The following is a 26,408-nucleotide window of genomic DNA, read 5'->3' on the forward strand; positions in this document are numbered from 1 at the left end:
GGTGCTCCTCAGCACTTATCAGCATATCCCTAATATCTTGTTTAATTTCTGTGCCAACACTCAGGATCCACTTTGGTTAAGTGAAGCTCACCTCTTCCCAAAAAAGTTTCCCAGTGTCTGGTTAAATTTAAACACCCCTCTCTTTATTTCATTGTTGTATTCACATGTTGAGATTTTGAGGTTCCCTGTGCCTAGCTGTTCTTGCCTGTGGAAATGGAAGCAGTTCAGAGAAATAAAAGGAATTGGATTTATATCTTTTCCCTAATAATCTAAGTTTAGCTTCCAAGACCTTTCTCCTCCACTTCCATCAATTATTAGTAAACATGCATACCATGAGCAACAACTCTTCCCAGCATTCCTTAGAAGTAGGATGAGATCGAGTAGGTAAGTCACTGAATCATTCTGGTTGCCACAATATACTCAGCTATTGTTTTTAATGATCAAATGACTTATCACCACAGTCATCCTAAGTTGCACAAATGTAACTAACTCCTGGAGTGATTTCCGGCATGCATGAGGAATGATCAAAGTCCTCTACCTCTATTGGAAACTGGCTCAGTTTCTGCCTCCATTCCTCCTTAGTCCCCTCCTATCATGAGACTGGCTTCCTCAATTGGAGGATCAGGACCAATTGTTTTGAGATAGGTCTGTTCTACTGTGTCTGGACACATGGTCCCTATAAATCTCTCTCTCTGGCTGTGCTAGTTCAGCAACTCTGATCTCAAGATACTGTAAGTAGCCTTGAGTGCCATGAGCCGCTTGCAGTGGATGCATACATATGCCACTTGGCCTCAAGGCAAACACTTTTTAATCCTTTTAGCTCTTGACCTCAAGAATATTTTGTGGCAATGAGTTCCATGGACTAATTATGCATTTTTAATCTCCAAATGCACTCAGGACAGCCCTTTGTAGCAGCATGATCATCTCTTCCCTTTCTTTCCTTCAGTTTACTAGCAAGTTTTAACTGGATAAGACTACTAAAGGGAAGACTGGGGAATTAATCCTAATATGTATCTTCTACTTTAATAAGGACGGTTACAACAACTACACACTAGCAAAACCATTATTATTATTTACACAGGGCCATAAACATACACAGTGCTTTACAGACATGTAAAAAGAAGATTACAGTCTAATTCAGATAAACACAATAAACATGACAATTATTTCTTATTGCAGAGAAGTGCACAATTCAATTTGGAAGGAAAGAGGTGTAATTGCTATTCCTCAGTCCTACTGTTATTTTATATGCTCTGTTATTGCTCATCATAAAGATGTTCTGTATTTAGCTAGGCAGTACCTTTGCCAGAGAGTTCAAATTCTGGCATAAACTCAGGTTTATACAGTATCTGAGCACTTGGCTTGCTTTAACATCACTGGAGAGGTTTCATTAAGTGGTGGAGGTCTATCAGATAGCATCCATCGAGCTGTTTCTTCTGAATGATCAGAACTATCGCAAAATTGCATTGATAACCTTTTGTCATTACAAGAGCAAAGTGTCCCACTCCTGTACGTGCAGTATTATTTATGTGGAGCCAACTTTCTCTTTCTTCAACAGGAAATACAATCAGCGGTATGGGGTAGTTGGCCCCATTTCTTGTTGATTCAGCTTTCAGGTGCTTAGCTGTAACAAAGCATTCTACAGTAGCACTCGCCTCATCTCACCTCACCAGCTAACACCAAACAAAAGCATTTCTGAATCCTGCGCAGCGTCTGAAGGCAGTAGCTAGCTGAGGAGAGGATGATGGCAAAAAGAGTTAACCGTGTTAACTCATCATTTTTCTCCCCAGTTCCTCCCCCCAAAAAAACTTAATAAATTATAAAGATTATCTATAATAACCCCCCAAATTCAGCTGTTCTTTATAAAAAAAACATTATTTTATTTGTTAAATTTTACATGGGGATTCCCTATTTTGCAACCTCAGTCTTCACCTCTTGGTTGGAGACAAGGGCTTCCAGGCCCATGCTGACAGTAAAAGCATGACAGCCATGCTAGATAGACAGGCAGAGAGCCTCCTTTCTACTCCCGATGTTTACCTAGCAAAATCAATTATTTGGATAATGTTTCCACATTAATGTATCTACAAAAAAGTTGGGTTAGTGGTAACGACGACCTTATAGAAAAAAACCACACAGGGCTGCTTTTTGTTAGAGCAGTGATCGAAAAGAAAGTCTGGAATTGCTATCAATGATTTAGGATTTGACAACAATCATAATTTTTCAATGAGTCTGATGATAGCACGGTGTATGAAAACTGATCCCTGATGTGGATGAAAATAACTACCTGAAATGCAGATGTAGTAAGATAGTTACATGACTAAATGTCATCAAAGTGCCCAGAAAATTAGATAGGCCAGGTTAAAGGTGGGCTGAAAAAAATACACTGAAGGAATATAATTTTTTGTTTGTCTGTCTCTGAGTCACAGACACAGCAGCATTACAAATCTTCTGTTATGTTTGTACACTAAAATATCCCAAATGTCTCCTTTTTGCTGTTATTGACATATAGTTATTTCAGTGAAGGGCACTATAAAAGTGTCATAATAAATATTAAATAAGATAAATATATCTATCTCTGGCACCTTTGCATTCTTGTTGTTATACAGAGAAGAAAGAGGGGAGAAAGCTTCATTTTAAATAATGCCATTCGTAATTTAGCTGGGTGAGGTGAAATGAACGCAGACTCCTCTCTCAAGGACCAGAGTACATTCATCCATGGAGCCTTAATGCCAGCAACCAATGTAAAGAAAACTCATCATAAGATTACATTGTAGACTAAAATCACCATAACATTTTCCCATTAGGTTCCCTGGCCCATCCCATACTGATATGTCTTGAAAAATCAGAAATGCCCCTGCTTCCACATTTGTGGAAGCAATCTATTCTGTTTTGGATTGCTTTTTATCTTTCACGTTATCTCATTTGATCTTTTGGTAGAAAAGATTTGATTTCATGCCTATATTTTGTAGTATAGCATTTTTACCTTTGCCACTCAAATAAATCCAGAAAAAATACAACATTCAGCATTGCAGATCCTTTTTGTTTTATACTTCCTTTCAGATTTTCTATGTCTGAAAGTTTCTGAGAGAAATGGATTCCCACGTGTCTTTAGGAAAGATAGAATGTGTACTCCCCACGATTGGCCCCTTTGTGTTTTGAGCTGATATTGCATCTATAGAAATAAGTCTCTCTATACAGCTGGTCTTTTTTCAAACCTTATGTTTTTTGTTGTAATCCCAAACAAATCATAATGCAATCCACCACAATTCAATGAATGCTTAAGCCTACTCTATGTTGACTCAAACAATTGCCATTCTTAAAGATGCTGATGAATACTTATTTTCATTCCATCTGCTACTGAAACAGGGCATTGTGTGACTACAGCAAATGTATTTACTAAACTATACCCTTCACTTGCTTATCATGGGAAGAAGGAAAAATATTTCCTTTACTACAGTTTTCTTTCAACCACTGAAATTTAAGCTATTTCAAATGCAGCAACCCAAGCCAAACATTAATTTTAAATATTCATTTAAAAATATCTGTGTGAGTTTTATTTGTAATTAAAGGACACTTAGTCATTTTAAGAAATGTGAAATTCATCCCATTTAGTCAAGTTAAGATCTCACAAACAGTGGATGCTCCAAATTTCAAATACACTCATTATAATTTGCTCAGATCCCAAGTGCTCTGGCGTACATAATTCCTGAGAAAGCAGTTCTTCTGGCAGATTAAGGGAACAGTTTGCTTAGCCTCAGGCCATTAACATTTTAATAAAATGATCGTCAACTGTGATAATACAACTTTAGGGGACTTTATCTATTATTAACCTTATTAAGTAACAAGTCTATTTTTTGCTGACAAGGAGATTTTCCAGCCCTTATCAAGATTGATTCTTTTTCTTTTCTTTTCTTTTTTTAATTTCTTGTTCAACTAAAGTTGGATTCCTTGGATAAATGTATGTTTTACAAGTTTGTTTGCTTTCCTCTGTTCTGCTTCTATAAATGGTTGATTAAACAAAACACATTGCATCAGTTGTGTTGTGAATCACGTTTAGTTAGGGAAAACTCATTTATTCGTGTTCATCAGCTATTCTAATAGAGGTGAACCTCAATTCTCCAAATGCCAATTTCTCAAGTACTGGGTTGCTCAAAACAATATTTCATCTCCCTGAATCCAAAATACATATAGAAATTGAAATTCATTTATCTGAATCTCTGATTAACCAAGGTTTCAGATATCTGTCTGCCAAGTCACTGAGGTTGCCACTATGTAATGTAATTAACACTTCCACCCATTTAGAATTACTGTACAAACATATCATGGATCTTATCCTGCTAGATACTGATCACCTCCTATCAGATGCAGAAAGTCCTCACTTCCCATAGATTTCTCAGTACCTTGCAGGTGAGGGATGAACCAGTTCTGAAAGAAACTTCTCAGTTCCAACACTCCTACTACCTTTCCACCTAATAAATCCTTTGTCTATTTCCAGACATGAACTCAGTCGGAAGCTTTTTGAAGATTCTAAAGTTCTCTCCAACCCTTTTTTCCAAATATCTTTGCACTTCCAGATTCTTGTTGGGACTGGGACAGGAAGCACTGAGATTTTAGCAAGAAAGCCTGTTCTGTCTGTTTTGTGGGCTCAAATCAACTAGATAAGTTTAAGGATGCATATGTCCAAGTTATACCATATTATCTCTGGCTCACCCACGACTACCCATGAATAAGGCTAGTTTTTGTAATGGCAGAAAAGGGGGGAAATCTTGACTTTGTCATGGCAAAAAATCTAGAGTTACAAATTTGTTTTTTAAAAGGCAAAAATTCACATTGTCTAAAAACAAAATATCATCTATTCTGGAATATAAATTTAAAGCTATTTAGTAATAATTAACTAATTGAATAAAATGAAAAACAAGCCAAAACAGGCTTCTTTCCCATACACTGGATATAAATATCCTCCCATAAAGTTCATGAAGTGATCTCACTGAAAAAGTTATAAAGCCGATGATTTTATTATGAAAAAGCCGTACATTTGTGATTTTAGTTACAAGCATCATGACTATGACAACTCTACAGCTTTATTCATAAAGTTGAACAACACATTTTCTTTTCAAGTTACAGTATATGAAATATTCAGTTTATTGAGGCTGGTCTTTTGACAGAGGATTAAAGGTCTGAAGAGCTGGGTTCCAATCCCAATACCACCACAAGTTTCTGTGTGATCTTGAGTAAAATCACTCATCCTCAGTTTTCCCATCTGTTAAACTATGGATAACAATACCTCTGATAGCAGTTTTGTAAGACTAATTTTATTCAGGTTTCTAAAGCACTTTAAAGTCCTCAGATAAAAAAGCGACTCAGAGATACAAAGTATTGTTATTAGAGACCCAAATCAAAATACAATATCTCCTCTCCCAAACTTTGTGGAAATTCAGATCTGAATCTATAGCTGTCCCCCTCACTGTAATGTTCTTGCTATGAACTACAGAGAAATTTGAATCCAAACCCAAACTTTTTGGCCAATCACTATTTATTTTGTTCTTGTTATAAATTAATGTAAAATGAAGTAAGTGCACAGTGCTACTTCGGGGGTTCAGCTTATTCGGTTCTACCATGAGACCTCTCCAGAAATGGCATCAAATAGGGATTGTTTAGAGTACTTGGCCTGAAATTCTTTGGTGCCTAAGGAGAACAACAGCAAGGGACAGGTATAACTTCTAATCCACTTCCATCTTAAAATATCATTCCAATAAAATCACACTTATAATTACAAACAGACCATCACTTATAGCTAATTCATCTCCTCCTGTATTGCCCACATAAGAACTGGTAGCACAAGCAGTGTACAAAAGGTGCCCGTGAGACAGCAATCATCCATTTCCACATAGTATACAAGTTGAATCTGGTTTGCCTAATTATCCCATTAACCTGTTCCTAAATATCCAATTATTCCAGCTGTGGGTAATTGAATAAAGGGCAACTGCCACAGATACCAACCATAGGATGTGTGTCTTCCTTATCAGTAGCATTTGTAACTGCCTGAGTCTAACTTACAGGAAGAAATTCCTCAGGAGACCTATCACAATGGTCCTGAATTAATAAGATTCTTTTCACTTTCGTTTTTTAAGGTGAAACTGGGTTAGTGTTTTTGACCACTGAAGACTTGAGTCAAAATCCTGTCTTAGGTGACAAGTGACAATGAGTAGGATGACACCATCAAAGATTCCACATATCAACACAACTGGAAAGACCACCCTAAAAAGTGGTTCTTTATGTAACCCTTGCTCGTCCCCACCATGGGCAAGAGAATGGGTCCAATGTGAAGACAGTAGTGCTTATAATTTGTCTCATTCAGCTGAGTTAATGATAGATGTAGTAGACCTGTCATTCTATGGCTTCTTTCCTAATTACACAAGGGACGGTGCATACACAACTTTCTAAAACAGCAATTATGTAACAGTATGTGTCATTCCAGGAATCAATAACTAGACGAACAGAGAGCGTTAAACAAAGGGAAGATAGTATACTTGTGTTCACAAACAAGGATTCTGAAACAACAGTAGAAAAGAAAAAGGAGTATAAAAGATAAGCTGTAAAAATCCAAGCATATAAACAAATCACATGCTGAGTTATAATTTGGTTAATATTAGGATGCAAACAACATGTGTAAAGTAGAGTTGGGCAAATAACTGATTTTTTGGTTTGCTGGCAGCCAAAAAAGTGGTTTGGTTCAACCCAACACGACATTTTTCAGTGTATCAGAAAAGTCAGAAAAATGTTTTGGGTCAAACAAAGTTTTTCGCTACTGGCATTTTTAATAAAAACAAAGGAAATGAAAGGCTAGATTAACAAAAGGACACACACACCCCGTTTTACCAATAGGTCGGTGGTTAGGGCACTCACCTGAGATACAGGAGACCCAGATTTGAATCGCTCTAGAACAGGGCCTTGAACCACGTCTTCCTCCTTTTCAGTGAGTGCCCTAACCACCGGGCTATTCGGGGGTGTTCTTTCGATCTCTCCTGTTGCAGCTGTTCCCCTTTGTATAAAACACAGATATAATTATTTGGTAAGGAGAGAATGACTCTAATGCCTGCTGGCTGAGGCACTTACCTGGGAGGAGGAACATCTGTGTTCCAGTCTCCGCTCCAATGAATCCTAATGGTCTAAAAATAATCTGAGTCTTTCTGCCTAGATAGGCCTCAAAATATACTCGTACAAAGAAGCAGAGTTTTTAAAAATCCTTCCAGCGCATCTTCAGACCTTTGAAAGAAACAAAAAAGGGCATAAGGATATTTTGCCCCTTTGTTTCAGGCCACCTTTAACTAAAAAAATTCCTATTCTAGACTCCTTAGACAGCATCAGATCCCCGCCCATTTCAGCCATGTTCACAAAAGACTGTTGAAATATGAACATGAGAGAATTCCGTACTCAGTGTACAATAAACATATACTATATCCCCAGATAGGAAGACATTTTGAGACTAATTATTTTTTCTGCAACACAATTAATGGGAGTTCACAATTAAGGCAAAAACATTTTTCTCCCAAGCCAAATTTATAAAAAAATTCATTCTAGATTATGACTGTAAAGTCTCACTCAAACCCAAGCATTTTTACTACTGCCTGGGTAGCTGCAATACAATAAATGACCCATATTTTTCCCCTGTGATAATCTTATCTGCTCTGGAGGATGTTTCCAATTCCTCACTTGGTCAGGCATTCTCTGGCAATGAAAACAAAGTCAAGTAGACCCTGGCGAGACACTGGAGACATCACTACCCATACTGTCTCACCATCACATCTAAAGGAGTGACATACACATTGAACAGGTGGGGAGACAAAACAGAATCCTCCAGCACCCCAACAGAGAGAGCTCTTGTGTGGGGGGGATTTAGCTTGCATCAAACTCTATCCTTTGTGTCCTCTCATCTGGAATTGGAGAACCAAAATCTGAGGACTCCAGATATTGCTAGGGTTGCTTTAACAGCACCTTCCCACACAAAAAGGAAGAGTAAGGACCAGATTTTTAAAGGTCTGTAGATGCCTAAGAGCAGATCTACACTGCAGCTGGAAGCGAGTCTCCCAGGCTGGGAAGACACATTTGTGTTGACAGTGTGGACATTGAAGCACTAGTGAGTCTCGGGCTAGCACCTGAGCTCAGGCCCACCCTACCTCCCGGGTCTGAGCTCAGGTGGCTAGCCTGAGCCTCCGCTGGTGCTACAACATCCACCCCACTATTGTTGGTGTACTAGCATGAGCCCCCATAACATGAGTCTGTCTAACTGAGCTGGAAGGCTCACTCTCAGCTGCAGCGTAGGCATTCTCTAAAGGTGCAGATAGATGCCGAGTGGGATTTTCCAAAGAACCTATGCCCCTTACTCCAATTTAGAAATCTGACTCTAAGTGATCATTATCATGATTTTCAGCATCAATAAATGGTTGCTTGAATAAGGGTCTAACATCTTTTTCTTAAGAGAAGCTGGCACCCTCTCTTCCCAAAGGGTGGCTTTGATAATCTGTTCCAACAATGGACTGGTTGTCTCTTTCCATTGTATTTACCGACCACATGGGGATATGGTTCCATTTTGCACATAATGGTCTAAGGTCTCCCAACACCTCTAGAACTTCACTGAATACATCTGAATCTCAATCAAAGAAGACCCTGTGTTTGTCCATGGCTCTGCACCCATGAAAGGTGAAAACTCAGTCCAAATCAGAGCAGTCTTAGCCATGAAGTACAATGACAGCTCCTTAACGTGAGAAATATTTAACTTCACCACCTAATGGGGGAAAGTGTTGACTCACAAAGCTGCCCACCTCCCAAACATGTCCTTCAATCAGACTTTGCTGCCACTGTTGTGCCCACACAGAACACTTTTCTTTGCTTTTTGCACATCCACTGCATTAATTTTCAAAAACTTTGTTCCAATAAATTACTTAGAGTGAGGCTTTGCCACTGTGCCCATCTTTCTTCTTGTATCAACTGTCTCAGGATATCTGTAGAAAAAGGCAACTTGCAAGGCTGACGTCAGGAAGGAGGGTGCTTGTAAAACTTATGTCTATGGTTGTGGACGAAAGATTAATATAATTTTCTTCTGGGCCATCAACAGTAAGTCCTGCTGGTTACACAGCCAACAGTTCAAGTGACTGATCTTTTTTATTCAATTTTTAAAAATAAGGTTTGATTTGAATAGTGGATGGCGGATGGTTCTAATTCTAACCTAACACATTCAGTTGGGTATTTTGTTTTTATATAAGGTGCTTACAGGCCACAACACTGAGCGTGTATTACATTATAAAATCACTGAGTGTGAAATAGGATTCACAAACAGAGAAGTGCTTTCTATTCTTTTCAGTTTGTTGATCTGGGTAAGTGTAAGTGTTCCATTTCTGTATTCACAATAGGAGCGTGTCGCTGATGTAGAACCCATGACCACTCACATCTACCATAGGCTTACTGGGAACACCGATGTTACAAGCTCAGGTCTTTGCATTTGCATGCGCTTTCTGTTCACTTCTGGGTGCTATTCCTGGTATAAAGTTATGAATGATTTGGGACCCTGCTGCATGATGGTCAGTCAGTGGTGCTTTGGCACAGGACCGCGTGATGCATCTAGTGCTGCTTAGTGTGATTGCCTTCTGCTTCTTGCTTTGCATTCAGCCACCAGCTAGCTTTGGTGAAAGGACAGCAGAGTACGTAAGTCCTTCTGGCAGGTACATAGTGTCTCCATAGACAAGGCTCTCACAGTGCCTCTTGGTGGCACCAGCTGGAAACTGACTGCATCTTGCAGTTTTAGGCTCAACCTGCAAGGGATCTTGGAGTAGCATGGGCCCCGGGGGGGCGGGGGTGGCAGTTAGCAGGCCCACTGGCATGTGGCTATGCCCTGGTGCTCACTTACCATGCTCCAGCTATGGATAAATAGTACCAACCATGGATTAAATTGTGAAGGCTATCCTTCGGCACACAGAAGTACAACTTCTCAAAGTGGCAAATTAACCCCCAGCGGTGGGTTAAATAGCTGCATTTCTGCCAGTCACACTGCTTGTTGCTATTTTCTGTACCAGCTGGACATTTGTCTGACTGGGATGAAAGAGTGGGATGGGCCAATACACAAACCCCTCCTACTTAAATCCACTCAGTGTGCAAGCAGCATGAAGGCCTATATCCCACTTCACAGGTAAGACCAGACAGGCCAGCTGGCTGGCTCTTCCTGCCAGTTCCTGGGGTTAAACATCCCAGGACCCGTGGCAATACTTTCTCATGCGTGGGCTTCTATCTTAATTCACTCCCTGTGAAGCATCTACCAGAGCCCACCATGATGAGTTTCAGAGCATAATGTTAAAAGAGTTCATTTGATTTAGCGCTTGTCTGATTCTGAAGGGATTTCATTTGTTTTTATACTTCGTCTGAATTTCTGCTAACAAAAGGATAGTGGTTTTAATTGCATCCACTGTGGGTGGTGGTTTTGTATGATTTATTGTTTTTAAATTTGTAGTCTGAGTATATGGCTAACTGCTATGTCAACAGGCAAACGAAAAATCTTTAATAATGCAGCAAAAGAATACTTGTCTTTTTCTATTTAAAAACTGAAGAGGTTATTATATTGCATCATCGGAGAGCATCATGTCACATGTCATGACATCATTTGACAATGTCTCACAGTTTGAGGGGCAAGGTATATACTCTAAAGAGAGAGCAATGTGGTGAATTTTCCCAATAGTGCAACCCAGTTTTTAAGCTATGAAGCAGAGTCCTGTAACTTAGCCCTGATCCTGCAAAGATTTAAGTATATGTGTAATTGATACGGGAGAGTAGTCCCACTGGGTCTACTCCTCTGCATAAAGTTACACGGATGCTTAAATCTTTGCAGGATCAAGTCTTTAGAGCGACAACTAGTCTAGCTCACTATTGCATTTACCCCTATTTCTTTTTGTTGTTGTTGTAAGAAGCATGCACATCATACCATAGGTGAAGTAAAAAAATGGAATAGCTTACATTGAACCAGTTTATATTCAGAGATGGGACAAAACTGAAGCCTTTTATTGGAAATCACCTACGCCTCTCTCACACCCTTCCCTGAACTTTGTTGTTTGGATAAAATAGAAGTCAGATCCAAGATTATCTTTGGTTTTGGTTCTGTAAAACTATAAACAGTAGCCCCATAAGGCTAGGTTTTGGGGTCTATCTGTACTTCTAAGCCCACAGGCCCCAAAAGCCCCCTTTTAAGTTTTGTACTTCTCAATGACTCATGTACCACAGTGATGGGCCTGGTTTGAAAGCATAGCTAGACTAGGTACAATAATCCATAAACATTAGGACACATCCTGTTCCCACTGAAGTCCCTTGCAGTTTTGCTACTGACTTCAGTGGGAGAAGAATCTCAGTATTCCATAAAGTAAACACTTACTAGCTAATTCCTGTGAGATGGTTGTGAACACGAGATTAATATAACAGGGTACTTTAGTACTCAGAATGACTTCACCAATTCAGCTTATATTACTCCTCAAGTACTATACATACAAGAATAACACATGTGGGGAATAGAGCTCTAAGGCTTACTGAAACCTAGATTTAAGTCAGGCTGATCACTGTCTCCAAAGTACTGTCTTATAGATTCAGTTTCCCTCTGTTGTATATTGTACATATGATTCCTAGAAAGTGGAAGAAAAGGTATAGTGCAGTGGAAGATGAAACAGCACTTGAGGTGATGCTTCTTATTTAAATGTTTTTTAGTTTATTAGCTTGTAAACTCCCGTGGTATATATAGTCTGAGGCTACAATGTCATAGATAACGGGCTTCATTCTCTTATACGATGTCTCTTTTATACCACTCAGCCCAAAATTGGAACCATTCTCTGTTTTAAAAAAAATTAAATGCACCTTAAAGGAAAATATTTTTCCTTCATATAATCAGACACATAGGGTATGTTTCTGGGCTTCCCTATCTTTACATAAAATACCTTTCCATGGTTCACTTATGAACTAACAATGTGTACAGTGTTTTAGAGCTGATTACAGACAAGCTATTATCCAAAGAGCTGGTACTGTGCTAGGTAAGCAGCCACAAGGCAAGTGCAGAGTCAGTCTATTTTCTATTTAACTGTATAAGCAACTGATCTGTTGGACATCTTTAAGTTTTCATTTATTTGGACTTGGGTTCAGGTAGTCTTGTTAAAAAGGGATTTGTAGGTCTTTGCAATGTTACAGCCCTGCCAAGCTGGAAGCTGAAGACAAGGTCAATGTCTAGGACTCTCCTGTATTAAATGAGCTAGTAGGCTTATATGCATTGCAGATTCCCTGCCCATGAGATCTCTTGTCTAAAGCAATCTGCTGAAAGGTGATGGGGTTGAAATATAGGCTAGACAACATGCATATGGCAGAGGGTTTGTAATATTCTAAATAGCATCAACTGTGCCCTCTTGGGTCAACATACGAAGAGGGTTGGTAAATCAATAGTTTAATCCAAGTGAGTCAAGGCTATCAAACCACATTTAAAAACAAAAAACAAAACAAAACATCAGCGTTCCACTACAAAACAGCTTTGCAGCATTGTTGGCAGCAGCCATTTTGCATCATGTGGCATAGCACAGTTACACCAGTACAGTATTCAACAGCTATAATCTTGTGTTTCTGCATTGAGAGAAAGCTACCTAAGTAGCCCAGTTGTTTTACTTATGCTGATGCACATAGTTATTAAGAAAACATTCAAAAGTTGCAAGACAGTCATGTAATAGGGAAAAGATGGCAATGACAATTGTATATCTTAACTCTTAATTGAAAGTTTTTTAACATAATCACTTGCCTTTCTGGTGTCATAAAGCTGCAACCCACTGCTCTGAAGACTATTTCTTTTCAAAAGCACCACTTAGGATGCTGTTAAACAAGGGGGGAGGAGAAAAAATGGCTCCACAGCAATGTCTACAGTGCCACTTTTAGGCAGGCAAAGGAAACAGGCACCTAAAGTCAGAAGTTCAATACAATTCCTTGAATTAAGGCCAGCATTTTCAAAGTTGGGGTACCTATAGTTAGGTTCCTAAAACCCTATTTAGCCATATATATAAAAAGTGGCTTGATCTTCTGAGGTCCTAAGCTTCCATAAATCCTACTGAAGTCAATGGACACTATTGGTACCTCTGAAAATTAGACCTCATGGAATTAGAAGCAAAACTTTAGTCACGCAGGTTTAAAAGTTTTAGCCCAAATCTTTACAGAGATGGACATCAATTTACAAAATTAAGATTAGATCCAAATTTGGATCCAGTCTTCCCCAAATCTGGAAGGTGTTTGGATCTAATGATTCAGTTTGGGTCTCCTCTGTGGATATTTTAAATGTAAACATTATCTGATCCATGTTAACACAGGCACATGTGTACACACACAAAAAAGAAAAGAGCAGTAATGAAATAACGTAAATAATTGTAAATAATCCCCTCTCCGTCTTCTGCTGGCCTGGTAAAAGCCAAGTTTATAATTTACACCCTCATCAGGAAGCTTGAATGGTTTTGTTTCCATCTGTCCTGCTCACCTATTCACTGTCTAAAATCAGTGGTTTTCATTACCCGATGAAGTGCCTGACAAGGATTTGCCATCAATGTCCAGGTTTCATGAGTTAAAGGGATTCAGGAAAGGTCTGATTTGGGAAGTCTAAATCATACACTGTTCAAGGTTATCAGCAAAACTGGGAGCTGAACATTTTGAAGAAAAATTAGTGCTCACTTGAGCCAAAAAATAGAGAGAGAGGAACCTTTATAAAAACAGCTAGGTCTGACCAAGGCTGATCTTAGTTTCATAGGATTCAATGTAAAGCAAGATATGCTGGGCCCACTGCAGCTCCTCTCCTACCTGTGATTTGCCTGTCTCCGAGACTCCACCTACTCGTGACTGACTACCTCTGACCTCACTTGCCAGCCTGTGATACCTTCCCTTCTCTGTGAGGTGCTTCATGCTTTGTGGATGACCCCCTCATCACCACCATCTTGGACCCCTCCACCGTCCCCAAACAACATGGAAGACGAGACAGCAACAGCAAAATAAGTTCAGTAATTTGAGCTGGATGTTCAGACAAGAGGAGGCGTGTACACTGGAATGCTATTGGTAACACTTGGGCTGATGGGTTGGGGCATGTATATAAAGCCCTGGGAGGAATAGGGACCTGTACAGTAACCTTGGTGACAAAGGGCTGAAACTGTCATTGATTTTCACTTTGGCTCAAATGAACAAATCTATTCCTTATACAAGGTCAGACTGATTTCTATAGTCAATTAAAAGTCAAGGCTTTTATTCTGGAACAAATTCTATGTTATTTTCTTTAATGAGAATTACAATGGATTTGTTCACGGAAAAGGAAACTTCAGTCTCTGTGTACACATGACACTCTCTTAATATGACTGAGTGAAACTCTTCTATAAGGCCACTGTACCTTGGCTTACAGCTACATTAAATCCAAGTATAATCACTCACAAGGTAACAGCCTATATTCACAGTACTCAAATTCCTTGGCTCGGGTGGACAGTGTTGAAAGGAGCCTGAAGTGTTATGCAGTAAAATGAATGAGCTCTCACCTTTCTTCTTGAAGGCATTCATCAGAAGATACTGCATTTCTTCAGATCAGAGAGACAATGAACACAATTCAAACCCCCATTCTTCACTGGCCTTCCTGGTAGCCCAGGTAACAGAAGAAACACATGAGTATTCAAAGGCTGAATTTTTTTATTTTATTTAAATGCTGTATTCACTCTTCCCCTCCAAACATTTTTACTGAGATAAAAATTTTCTAAGTAGCTTGGTGGATCAAAAAAAGCTCTGGTGGTTTTGATTGAACATTTTTCTTGTCTAACCCATACCAGGAGAGTGTGGACCTTGTATCTGTCTCTAGTAGCTGATCCAAATGAGAAGTCTGAGGCTGCTACTGCTTCAATAGAGTCTGTAGGGGCAGATCCTCAGCTGCTCTAAATATCCACAGTCCCACTGAAGTCAAAAGATAGGTGATAATTGACACCAGCTGAGGATCTACCCCATAGTCTTTTAACTAAAGCAATGTCTACAGCTCACCCGAATGGCTGAGTGGTTAAAGTCTTGGGTTTAAGTTCCAATGTCTGTGTGAATTCAATTCCCTTTCCTGATAAGGGGCTCTGGACAGCTGGCTTCTTTTTTTTTTTTTTTTAAACAAAAACTGATGTCTGCACAGAGAACTGCTGACACAGGACATCTCACATGGAACTCACTGCAGAATCAGGGCCTTACACCAAACCAAAATGCAGAGAACCATATCCTCAGCTGATGTAAATTGGCATCACTTCACTGATTTCAGTAAAGCCATGCCAATTTATACCAACTGAGGATGTGGCCCAAACTGCATATTTGCCTAGAAGAAACACACCACATTTTTATTTTAGCTTGTGAACAGATCACAGCTAAACCCCTATCAGAGAGTTGCATAAAACTTCGCACTCTTAGCCAATTAGTATGAATACATGTTTTTCATCAGTTCTCAGAAATCAGAATTTTTCTCTGCTAAATATCTTTGCTGAAGAGACTGAATGTGTTGTAAGCAGCATTGATCTTGCTTTTCTTTCAAAACTCTGAAATTAAAGGACTAAATTATATTGGGGGGGGGGGGGAATTGTTCAGTTACACAAGGGAAACAGAGTCTGAACAAACAGATGCAGAAGGGGAGCACATGGCAGCGATGTTCTACCAGACTGCACTGCCCAAGGGCTAAGGAAGAACAAGAACCCATGCGAAGGCCCGGGGCCTAGAGCAGATTCCCCGAGTATCACTGTGTTCTGTGGGCCTGCCATTTCTGCAGGAGATAAAACCTCAGGAGAGCCATCTCCTTAGGCCTGATTCTCCACTGCCTTGTATCTCATTCAATCATTTACAGCTGTACAAATGGAGTGTAAAATGCAGCCATTCTGATTTGGTAGTTTTCCATCCACTTTACACAGATATAAATGACTGCACAAAATGCAACGCAGTGGTGAACCAAGCCCCCAGGAGTGCAAATGCAGAGTTTCCCCAAACCCCTGCACAGATTTCTTCTATATGAAGGCCTTTTTTTCTTTTCTTTTTAATTCTCCATTTTTAGAAATACCTTCAACCCACTAACTAAGGTTTCTGTAGGACCTACAGTGTTTTCTGCTGAAGCTACTGCAATTCCAGCAGAAGCAACACAGGTTGCCTAACGAGTCCTATTCCCAAATATATTCTCAGAGCCATGCTTGACAAGCTAACTATAAAAAGCCAAGCTGACTTACGCTCTATATAACTCACAAGAAAAAGAAATATGAACTTACAAAATAGAAAAAAAAAAACATTAGGAAACTAAATGCTTCCAAGAGAATATTACTCCTGGGGGAATTCTGCACCACTGTGCAATGCAGAATTTTGCAGAAATTAATGTTGTGCACACAGAATTTCCTTTTTTCCTGTACGGAAATGGGCTGCAGAGATGTTGGGCACCACTAGTGGCTGCTGGACCTGGCAGAACCCAGCTCACAAATAAAAGACAAGGCTGCAGGGAGAGGGCAGGAACTGGAGGGTTCCTAGCAGCTTTAGTTCCCAGCACGCCCTGAAGGAAGGAGGTAGTTGTGCACAGGAAACTCCATGCAAGTCTGGGACCCAGTATCAGGCTGTTTCTCTGGATCTCTGGGTTCTGGGGAATGGGGATGGGGTGTGAGTAGCTGGGCTGGGGGAGCCCCACAGCCGGTCTCTGGAGGGTAGGTGATGTGAGTCTCTAGGCTGGGGGCCCACAGCTGGCCTCTTGAGGGTAGCGTGTGTGTGTCTGGGCTGGAGGGCATGGCTGAGGTCTGTAGGGAGAGGGGGTGTGAGTGTCTGGCTCCCCGGCTGGGCTCTGTGGGGGAGGGGACAGAAATGGGAACTCGGTTGTCATAGGGGTTTCTTTAACTCTCTACTCCTGGGGAATTTTTGTGTGTGACCGTATTGTTATGGACATACTTGCTGACAGGGTATTTTGAAATAAATTACCAAAATAATTGAAACTGGTGTGATTATATAGTGTTATTTTGACAAATAAGATTTGCTGAATTTTGCATAATTTTAAAATATTATGTGCAGAATTTTTAATTTTTTGGTGAGCAATTCCCCCAGGAGTAGAATATGTAAAAACAATGGAGAGTAAGAAAATAATTGAAACAAGAAGTACTGTACTGTGTCCTTTGAATTTCTTGGGTATGGAGCATTGGATTTTATTTTAAGGGGCATGGTCATTCTCTATTGGGATTTTCCCCATATAAAAGATTGGAAACATAAGTAGAAACTCATAGACTTTCCTTTAAGTTATTCACTTAGTAGAGCAGGGTTTGCCCCTTCCCAAGGCTCAAAACAAAAAGGCCATTCAGATCCAGCACCTCACAGAACTTTGGGGAATTACACTGAGCTGAGATACATGGTACAGACCAGGGCCATTTATTATGAAACCCGTGCCTTCACTTTGCCTCGTGGGTCTCTCTCGGACCCCTGCAGATTCCCTCGCTTGCTGCTACTGCTGCCGTTGCCGTTGATTCCCCATTTAAAAGGGGGTTTAGGAGTTCAGAGTGGGAGCATGAGCAAGATAATGCTGACTGAACTTCATCAGCATAGTCATATAACTGATGCTCCATGTTTCCTATAGTTGTCAAGTTTTGTGCAGCTCCACGTGATACTTCTTATGCAGATTTAATGGACCAATCTGCATATACCCATAAACTTCAGTTCAAAAGGACAGTGCTGTTGAAAGGCACTGGCTTGAGATCCCTGGTGAATGCCATCCTTTGTTTATCTACATGGTAGCACCAGGTAAAGCTTTCTGCACACAACACACTGCCAGCTTGCCTGGATGCTGATCTGAGGGAAGCTTCCTTTAGAGATAGTTTAGTATCTTTGGTCCCTGGAGTTTTTGGCCTCTCTGCTGAGTCTGCCAATTAGCACAAAGCATGGTGGTGAGTTTGTGGTGTGGGGGTCTACAGCTGAAATCCATCAAACTAGTCCTACATGAGGGCCATCAAACATCTATGAGTATAACTATAGCAGTATAGATGGTAAGGCCCTGAAGCTTCCAGTCCCCCACTAAATATTGTGAATGCTCAAAAATGTGGATCACTTTCTTAAAAGACAAGATTTTTAAATCAAGCTTTGTACTTTTTGGAGCTTATGTAGACAGGATCTGTCTTCCACCTTCCAGACAATGGCAAAATCTCCAGCATACTGAGTCTCCTGCAAACACATACACTATAGTCAAGTGCCCCATTTTTGTTCTTACAGGAACAGCTGCTATTAACCAGCCCCACATACAATTTGTGCAGAAAAACTATTCTAAAAGAACCTTAAAGTTGTACAGTCAAGAATCCAAAAGTTAGGAATTGCCAACTTTAAGGTTATCTTTAGAGCTAGTCAGAAATTTTCCATCAGAATGATTATTCCATTGAAAAACAGTTTCCACAATCAAAATTGTCAATGGGAAAAGATTGATTTGGCCAAAAAAAAATAATTGATTTTCTTTTGGAAAAATCAAAACAAGGTATTTTATTTCAGGTAGAATTGACCTGAATTGAAATATTTTGGATTGTTGAACTGACCTGAAAGTTTTCATTTCAAGTCAGTTCAAAATTAAACTTCATTTCCTTATGGTGGCACATTGCCTCATAGGAGTTAAAGTTTGGGCCCTAATTCTTTCCTATAGACTGGGCTCTGTGGCCAGACTACATATCCTATCTGAATTGTGTGGTGCATCATGGGAGCCACATGGCTATAGGTAGGTCCCTACCAATTTCACATCTGTGAAAAACGTGTCACAGACTGTGAAATAAGCCTTTCCCCGTGAAATCTGATCTCCCCCTGCTGCTAGGACTTGTCCATACCCTGCACAGCTTCTCTCAGGGGGAGCACAGACCCACCTACAGGTGCCTCCCCCTGCTGCAGGATGCTCTGGGACTGGGCAGCAGCCCCAGAGGTTCCTGCATCTGGAGAAGGCTTGTGGAGGTGGGTCTGATCTATCCCTATTGCTAGGAGCACCCCAACCAGGGGTCTCCTAGCTCTGGCTGGGCTGGGGAGGGACAGGACTTGTCCATCCCCTGAACCGCCGCTCTGTGAGGGAGCTAGATCCACCTCCAGCTCTGAAAACCTCCAGCGGCTGCAGAAAGCTCCTTGGTTGCTGCCTTCAGCTTTTTGTCACAATTCAGGATGAAAACAGATATTGAAATATGAGAATTTTAAGCAGAATGGAAATTCCAGTTTTCACCCAGCTCTAATTACGTGTACAACCTTCCATCTGCCCTCTTGTGTATCTGCATTATGATACAGTCTTTAATTACATACCCACATACATTCCTGCAGGGGTTATAACCAGGGTTTAACCCAGGACTTTCAGATCCATAGCACAGACCTCTTTCATTTGAGGTCAAGAAGCAACGAGCGTCAGAATGAGGGTGTTATCTTCTATCGGCTACGCGTGCGGTGGCATGTGGAGTACAGACCCTGCACACCCAGCTGGCACAGGTATAAATAGCAGTATAGATGGTGAAGCACAGCTTAGGCAAATAGAGTGGAAACAGACCAGAACCCTCGGGTACATACCCTCCACAGCTCTTTACACACCCGAGCAGTGCCTCTCACATCTACACTGCTACTTTTGGCAGCGTAGTATCCTGCTGACTCCCTGCTGCCAGAGACTTTCCCCACCGCCTTGAAAGACTCTGGAACTAGGGAGAGGGTTTGGTGAGGAAAGGCGGCAGGGAGCTGCCTGAGCCTTTCTCTCCTGCTTGCTCCCTGTCAGAGCCTTTCGCTGTGACATGTAGCTATTCATACCCTGCATGCCGCTGCAAGTATGGACAAGGCCTAAGTGAGCTAACACAAAGAAGAGATGCACATACACACACTTGGTTCAAGGATTGCACAGCAGCAACACTGAAAGTGCCTCACTAGAAATTTTCATTTAGTAAGAAAATGCAGTTAGTTTGATGAGAGCCTTTGCAAATAATTCCATGAAAGACATTCCTTTGTTTTATGGCGGATTGTATCTGTGCCATTTCCCTTTCCCCGTGAAATAAATAACACATCGACTTAACAAAAAAGTTACATTTCACAACTTACTCACATCATTGCTGGAAGTAAAATAAGTTCCATGGCAGTTTAAATGCCCTGGAGAGTCATCCAGTCTGGTTTCTCCCAGTACATTGCCGAAGATTATTCTATTATCTCAGTTGTGTCCAACTGCAGTTAACCCTTCTGCACTATTGATTAGTGCAGTTGCAATGCAAGAGGTTTTTTCTCCTTGAATTTCAAGTCACAGAAGTTCATCACCTGGCTTAGTTATTAATTCCCAGCAACATCTGGCTTTTCCTTAAATTGAAAATGCAGACAGCCCAGAGGAGGGAGATAGAGAGAGAATGTTTTTTTTAAAAAATGTACACCAAGTTCTATTTCAATAAGCTTTAGAGAAAAGTGCTGAGGAAATAATCTGTAACTAGCAAGGTATTCAATGAATAATGAGTGATCATTATTTTCTCAGGTTTCAGAGTAGCAGCCGTGTTAGTCTGTATTCGCAAAAGTAAGCTTATGCTCAAATAAATTGGTTAGTCTCTAAGGTGCCACTAGTACTCCTTTTCTTTTTGCATTATTTTCTCAAATGTATTTGTTATTCAGTGATATTTGAGCAAATTTTATTTACTCTGTAGTTTGCGATTCAAGATGTGTGGCTTAGCTGAAATGGGTCACACTAAGTCACATGTTATTCATCTGTTTTCTTGGGGTATTACTTTTAGGTCTAATTTCCAGAAGTGCTGAACATCTCCAGCTGCCATTGTCTCCAATGGGAGATGTAGGTTTTAATACATTTGAAAATCTGGCCCATAAATCTTATAATCAAGGTTCTGAAATTCTGTTTTCAAAAATATGAAATCTGGAGAGCTCAAAGTTTGTGCTAGTTCAATTCAATCACACAAATGTTTGTTTCAGAGTAACAGCCGTGTTAGTCTGTATTCGCAAAAAGAAAAGGAGTACTTGTGGCACCTTAGAGACTAACCAATTTATTTGAGCATGAGCTTTCATGAGCTACAGCTCACTTCATCGGATGCATGCCGTGGAAACTGCAGCAGACTTTATTTATACACAGAGAATATGAAAAAATACCTCCTCCCACCCCACTGTCCTGCTGGTAATAGCTTATCTAAAGTGATCATCAGGAGGCGGTATTTTTTCATATTCTCTGTGTATAAATAAAGTCTGCTGCAGTTTCCACGGCATGCATCCGATGAAGTGAGCTGTAGCTCACGAAAGCTCATGCTCAAATAAATTGGTTAGTCTCTAAGGTGCCACAAGTACTCCTTTTCTTTTTACAAATGTTTGTGCCTCTTTTGCCCTGCTTTCCACAAACATGGCTGAAGTAAATGTTTAACCATTCATTTGAGCATGTGTAGATTTGTTATCACAGTATTTGTCCAGCTGTAGTTAGCAATGTCTCCTGCTACAGAACCTCTTACACTGCTAACGATTGCTAGATGTTTGGGTTTTTTATGCTTGTCCATGCTTTGTTCATGGCAATAACAATATCCACGACAGCTTGAACATTTTCTTTGGCTCTGACTGTAAAAGACCCAGTTCATCTGTCACTGGCATTGGATTAGGTTCCATAGCAATATCTCCTACCTCTCACCATGCAAATGCAACAGTTGCCTCAGTTTGCCTCACTTATGTAGTTAAAACAAAACACAACCCCTTCTGGGGTAAAAAATTTCTAAAGGAACAAAAGCTCGATGAAATTCACTAACAAACAATAGTTTAAAATACCATTCTTCACCTAGTTTCTCACCCATTCTGGGCAGCAGCACATCCTCAAAGGTCTGTACAAATCTTTCTTCCCTTGGAAAGGAGCTTCCATCTGTCCTCTCTCAGAAACTCTAACCTTGGGCCCGAAAAAGAAAGTTAATGCCCAGTTTACATCCCAAACCCTCTATTTCCTTCTCCAAGACTTATTCCTTGACTAAGGTTGCCAACTCTGACTGAAGCTATTCCAGGAGATTTTTTTTCCCCAACATGATGTAATGTCATTTTCTTAAAATATCCTATTAAAATCTCCTGGATTGCTTTCAGTAGTCACCGGGAGATCGATGCCGATTCTAGGAGACTCCAGACCAATCCTAGAGGGTTGGCAAACCTATCATTGACTCCACCACGGTTATCTTCCACCTTAAAACCTGACCCTGTCTCGTTCTTTAGCCTCACAACTTCTTCCTCAGAGTATTCCAGGAAAGCTCCTTATTGCCAGGACCCAGCTCTATCCAGCCTGAAATAAAGTGAACTTCCCTGCTTGTGTGCCTTGTAGGCCTCCTCATAGCAGGTCCTTTCACCAGTTCTTCCCTGACCTAGGGTCTTTCTTGGGCCCTTTTAAGGGAGAGGCCCAGAGTTTCTGTTTCTTTCCTAGGCTCCTGCCACGGTTCCTCCCCCACTCTGAACTCTAGGGTACAGATGTGGGGACCTGCATGAAAAACCTCCTAAGCTTATCTTTACCAGCTTAGGTCAAACTTCCCCAAGGTACAAAATATTACACCTTGGACTGGCCGCTACCACCACCAAACTAATACTGGTTACTGGGGAAGAGCTGTTTGGACGCGTCCTTGGTTACTGGGGAAGAGCTGTTTGGACGCGTCCTTCCCCCCAAAATACTTCCCAAAACCTTGCACCCCACTTCCTGGACAAGGTTTGGTAAAAAGCCTCACCAATTTGCCTAGGTGACTACAGATCCAGACCCTTGGATCTTAAGAACACTGAACAATCCTCCCAACACTTGCACCCCCCTTTTCCTGGGAAATGTTGGATAAAAAGCCTCACCAATTTGCATAGGTGACCACAGACCCAAACCCTTGGATCTGAGAACAATGAAAAAGCATTCAGTGTTTTACAAGAAGACTTTTAATAAAAAATAGAAGTAAATAGAAATAAAGAAATCCCCCCTGTAAAATCAGGATGGTAGATATCTTACAGGGTAATTAGATTCAAAACATAGAGAACCCCTCTAGGCAAAACCTTAAGTTACAAAAAAGATACACAGACAGAAATAGTTATTCTATTCAGCACAATTCTTTTCTCAGCCATTTAAAGAAATCATAATCTAACACATACCTAGCTAGATTACTTACTAAAAGTTCTAAGACTCCATTCCTGTTCTGTCCCCGGCCAAGACGACTACAGACAGACACAGACCCCTTGTTTCTCTCCCTCCTCCCAGCTTTTGAAAGTATCTTGTCTCCTCATTGGTCATTTTGGTCAGGTGCCAGCGAGGTTACCTTTAGCTTCTTAACCCTTTACAGGCGAGAGGAGCTTTCCCCTGGCCAGGAGGGATTTCAAAGGGGTTTACCCTTCCCTTTATATTTATGACAGCTCCCACCAGTACTTACTCTTCCGGTTTCTCTACTGTAAGCTATTCCTCACCAGGTTCTCGTACCAGGGAGAGCCAGGGCATATCTTGCTCCCTCTCCACTGAGCAAGAAGAGCTGCTTATATCCTTACCCCTTTCCCAACATACCTTGCTATCAGGGCTACAATCTTGGATGGAAACTGTCGTGTTAACCGGTTAAAAAAATAGATGAATATAAAGGAACATACTTTATGAATAAAGTGCTTATTTGAAACCCAAATAATGCAAAGTATTTAACCAATGTATTTATATTATTAAAAGCTATTTACTGTTAGATACATGAGTACATTTCTAATTGGGTGCACAGGTCAATAAACATCTATATACAGAAGTAGAAATACAGGCAACTATTATAAAGGGGTAGAGAGACAAGGCGGGGGAGGTAATATCTTTTATTGGACCAACTTCTGTTGGTGAGGGAGACAAGCTCTTGAGCTTACACAGGGCTCTTCTTCAGATTTTCAGCTCTTCTTTGAAAGATTAACTCTCTCACCAATAGAAGTTGGTCCAATAAAAGATATTACCTCACCCACCTTGTTTCTCTAATATCCTGGAACCAACACAGCCACAACTACACTGCATAAACAGGTAGTTACATATACAGATTCATAAACCTTTCCTGTTTCCCATCATTCTTTTATATGTGGCATCATGTAGTTTTGGTTTAATTCAAGACTGCATAAGATTTAAAAAATAGTCATTACTGCGTATGTCTTTTCCATAAAGAAATTAAGAACGTAGCCTATTGGGTTCTCTAGAAACTGAATAGGGTTCTGAAAACTTTTATTAGCAAATTGTTAGAATTTCTTTAGAAGACATTTAATAGAATTAGCATGTAAAGGAATGATATTTTCTTCTGGATTTTCAAACCAACCTATGGCATTTAATAGAGAATTATATACCTATTGTAGGATTCTTTAAGTCGCTTGGAAACTGCTGTATAAAGGTTATCTTTATGTGCTAAGTGCTAATGGATGTTTTATATGGTTACATCTGCTTGTTTATTGGAGCCTTTTCAGTACCCATTTGTTACTGTTTGTCTGCCCAGTGTAACCAGATATACACACTGAAGTATACATATTCAGATACACAAACACCATTTGATAACAGGTTAAGAAAGACCTGAAACAAAACAGCATTTTATCTGATGTTGTGTATAAGGAAATTATAGGGCCTGTTTGTCCACTCACAGCACATTTAACTTCACTGGAGTTACTCCTGATTTTCACCCCTGTGTATTAGAAAAGCATCATTTTTAGAACAAATGAGTAAAGACCATCAAGGGCAATAATATTGTTAATGGTGCACCCAAAAGAGCTACGAGGTTTTTAGAAGTCCTTTATATGCCCATAGTATCTACGTACAAGCAGATCGAGGTTTAGGTATGTAAATCATGTGGGATCTGGCCAAAGAAGTCAGAAAGAAAAAACATAAAAGTGCACCTGTTCATAAATCTCGTCTTTTTTCCACCACAGACGAAGGGATTTTAAAACAAGACTTCCACTATCTTTTGAACTCAGAAACACCACAACTGCTGAAGACATCTGCTGTAAGCAGCAGTGGAGTCTTCCAATGAAATGAAAAGTTATGTAATGGAGGTGAAGAAAAAATAAACAAACAGCAAAAACCTTCCTTTCCAATTTACAGTAAGTTAATATTAGAGACAGACCCAAGGCACAAAATGCAGATCCATATTTGAAACACTCTCTAAATTTAGGGGTGTCCAGCCTGAGCTTTGGTTTGGATGAAAAATTTGCATCGTGAACTTTTAGGTTCGGTTTTTAAATTGCCACTTTCACTCTAAAATTCAGATTAGAGGCATTAGTCTGGGCCCAGCTCTAGTTAAAATTAGGGACAGGCCAAGAGGTTCAAATAAAATAATAATTAGCCCATGCCTTAAAACTTGAACCAAGTCTGAACCTTTATTATTCTAAACTCAAAATTTTTCCCAGGACTAGAAGCAGAATTACCAAAACACTATAAGGAAAGTTATTTTTATGAAATATACTGGATTTTGGGGGCAAATTGGTATCTGATTGTACCATGCTGAATACGTGTGTGTAAGATACCAATATATTTCTCCTTTTATCAAGAAATAAGTGCCATAAGGATCATCCCTTCAGTAATCTGATTGGCTGGACAAGTTTGTTATTTGACATTGCAATTACTAAGGAAGTAAAAAGTCTCAACAGACACCCATATATTATCTCAAACTGTAGCACTCCCAAGGTTCTAGCCCTCTGTACTTCCATCATAAATAACAACAGTTTCTTCACTGTGTATCAAATAAATCACACTATGCAGTCAGGATCCAGCTTTCAATCTCAGTCTAACGATTATATTGGTTGATTTCCAAAATGACAGCTAAAGGCCATGAGAATTTTTAAAATATTTTCCCAGACATATACATGTTGGCCTATGTTTTTTTTAAAAAAATAAAGAATAATTATGCAGTAAGCACATATGTGATGTTAAGTGTTCACAAGGAGTTATTACTTGCAGAGTTTGCTTTGAAATTATTAGTAGACATAACTATTTAGTTCATACAGAATGCAGAAATCTCCTCAGAGATGTGTAAAGGATATTTTAGCCTGGAGGGGAGAAGGCTACCAGGAGTACTGGCCTGTATTTACTCCTTTCCTTTGCTTTACTATAGAAAGCAGAGATGGCAGAGAGAGAAAATTATTTCAGGTATTTTTCTTCCACTTTCCTTTACACAGCTGCAATAGAGCAATTTACGTTCTAATCCACAGCTGGTTCTGTGCAGGCATTGGGGTCCACTCATGCCAAGCCAGTTGTAGGATTGGGGGCCTACATTTGCAATTATTTAATGGCATACAGTGTTTTGTATAAAAAAAAATTACTAGAAGTCTCCTCTCAGGAATTCAACTGTTTTGCTGGATTGAAGCCAGCCATTATAAAACTGATAAAGTAGCAGCCTGATAAATATTTAGTCCCGTACTTATACTGAATGATATCCAAAAAACCATAA

At 40.0% G+C, this 26,408-nt stretch overlaps 1 long non-coding RNA gene across 9 annotated transcripts in view; it reads right to left on the bottom strand.

The window, feature by feature from the left end:
• Nucleotides 1-26,408, bottom strand: part of LOC140906942 (uncharacterized) — a 201,275-nt gene that overhangs the window by 123,784 nt on the left and 51,083 nt on the right. For 7 of the 9 annotated variants that reach the window (XR_012157307.1, XR_012157306.1, XR_012157301.1 and 4 more), the window contains exon 2: nt 7,117-7,266. The exons of 1 other annotated variant lie outside the window; for it this stretch is intronic. This is a non-coding gene — a long non-coding RNA (uncharacterized lncRNA). Of the gene's footprint in view, nt 1-6,906; nt 7,043-7,116; nt 7,267-26,408 lie in introns of all 9 variants that reach the window. One more of the 9 variants, XR_012157304.1, reaches the window with a different exon arrangement.

The sequence above is a fragment of the Lepidochelys kempii genome, chromosome 2 (genome assembly GCF_965140265.1).
Source record: "Lepidochelys kempii isolate rLepKem1 chromosome 2, rLepKem1.hap2, whole genome shotgun sequence".
In the NCBI taxonomy this organism is placed as follows: Eukaryota; Metazoa; Chordata; order Testudines; family Cheloniidae; genus Lepidochelys; species Lepidochelys kempii.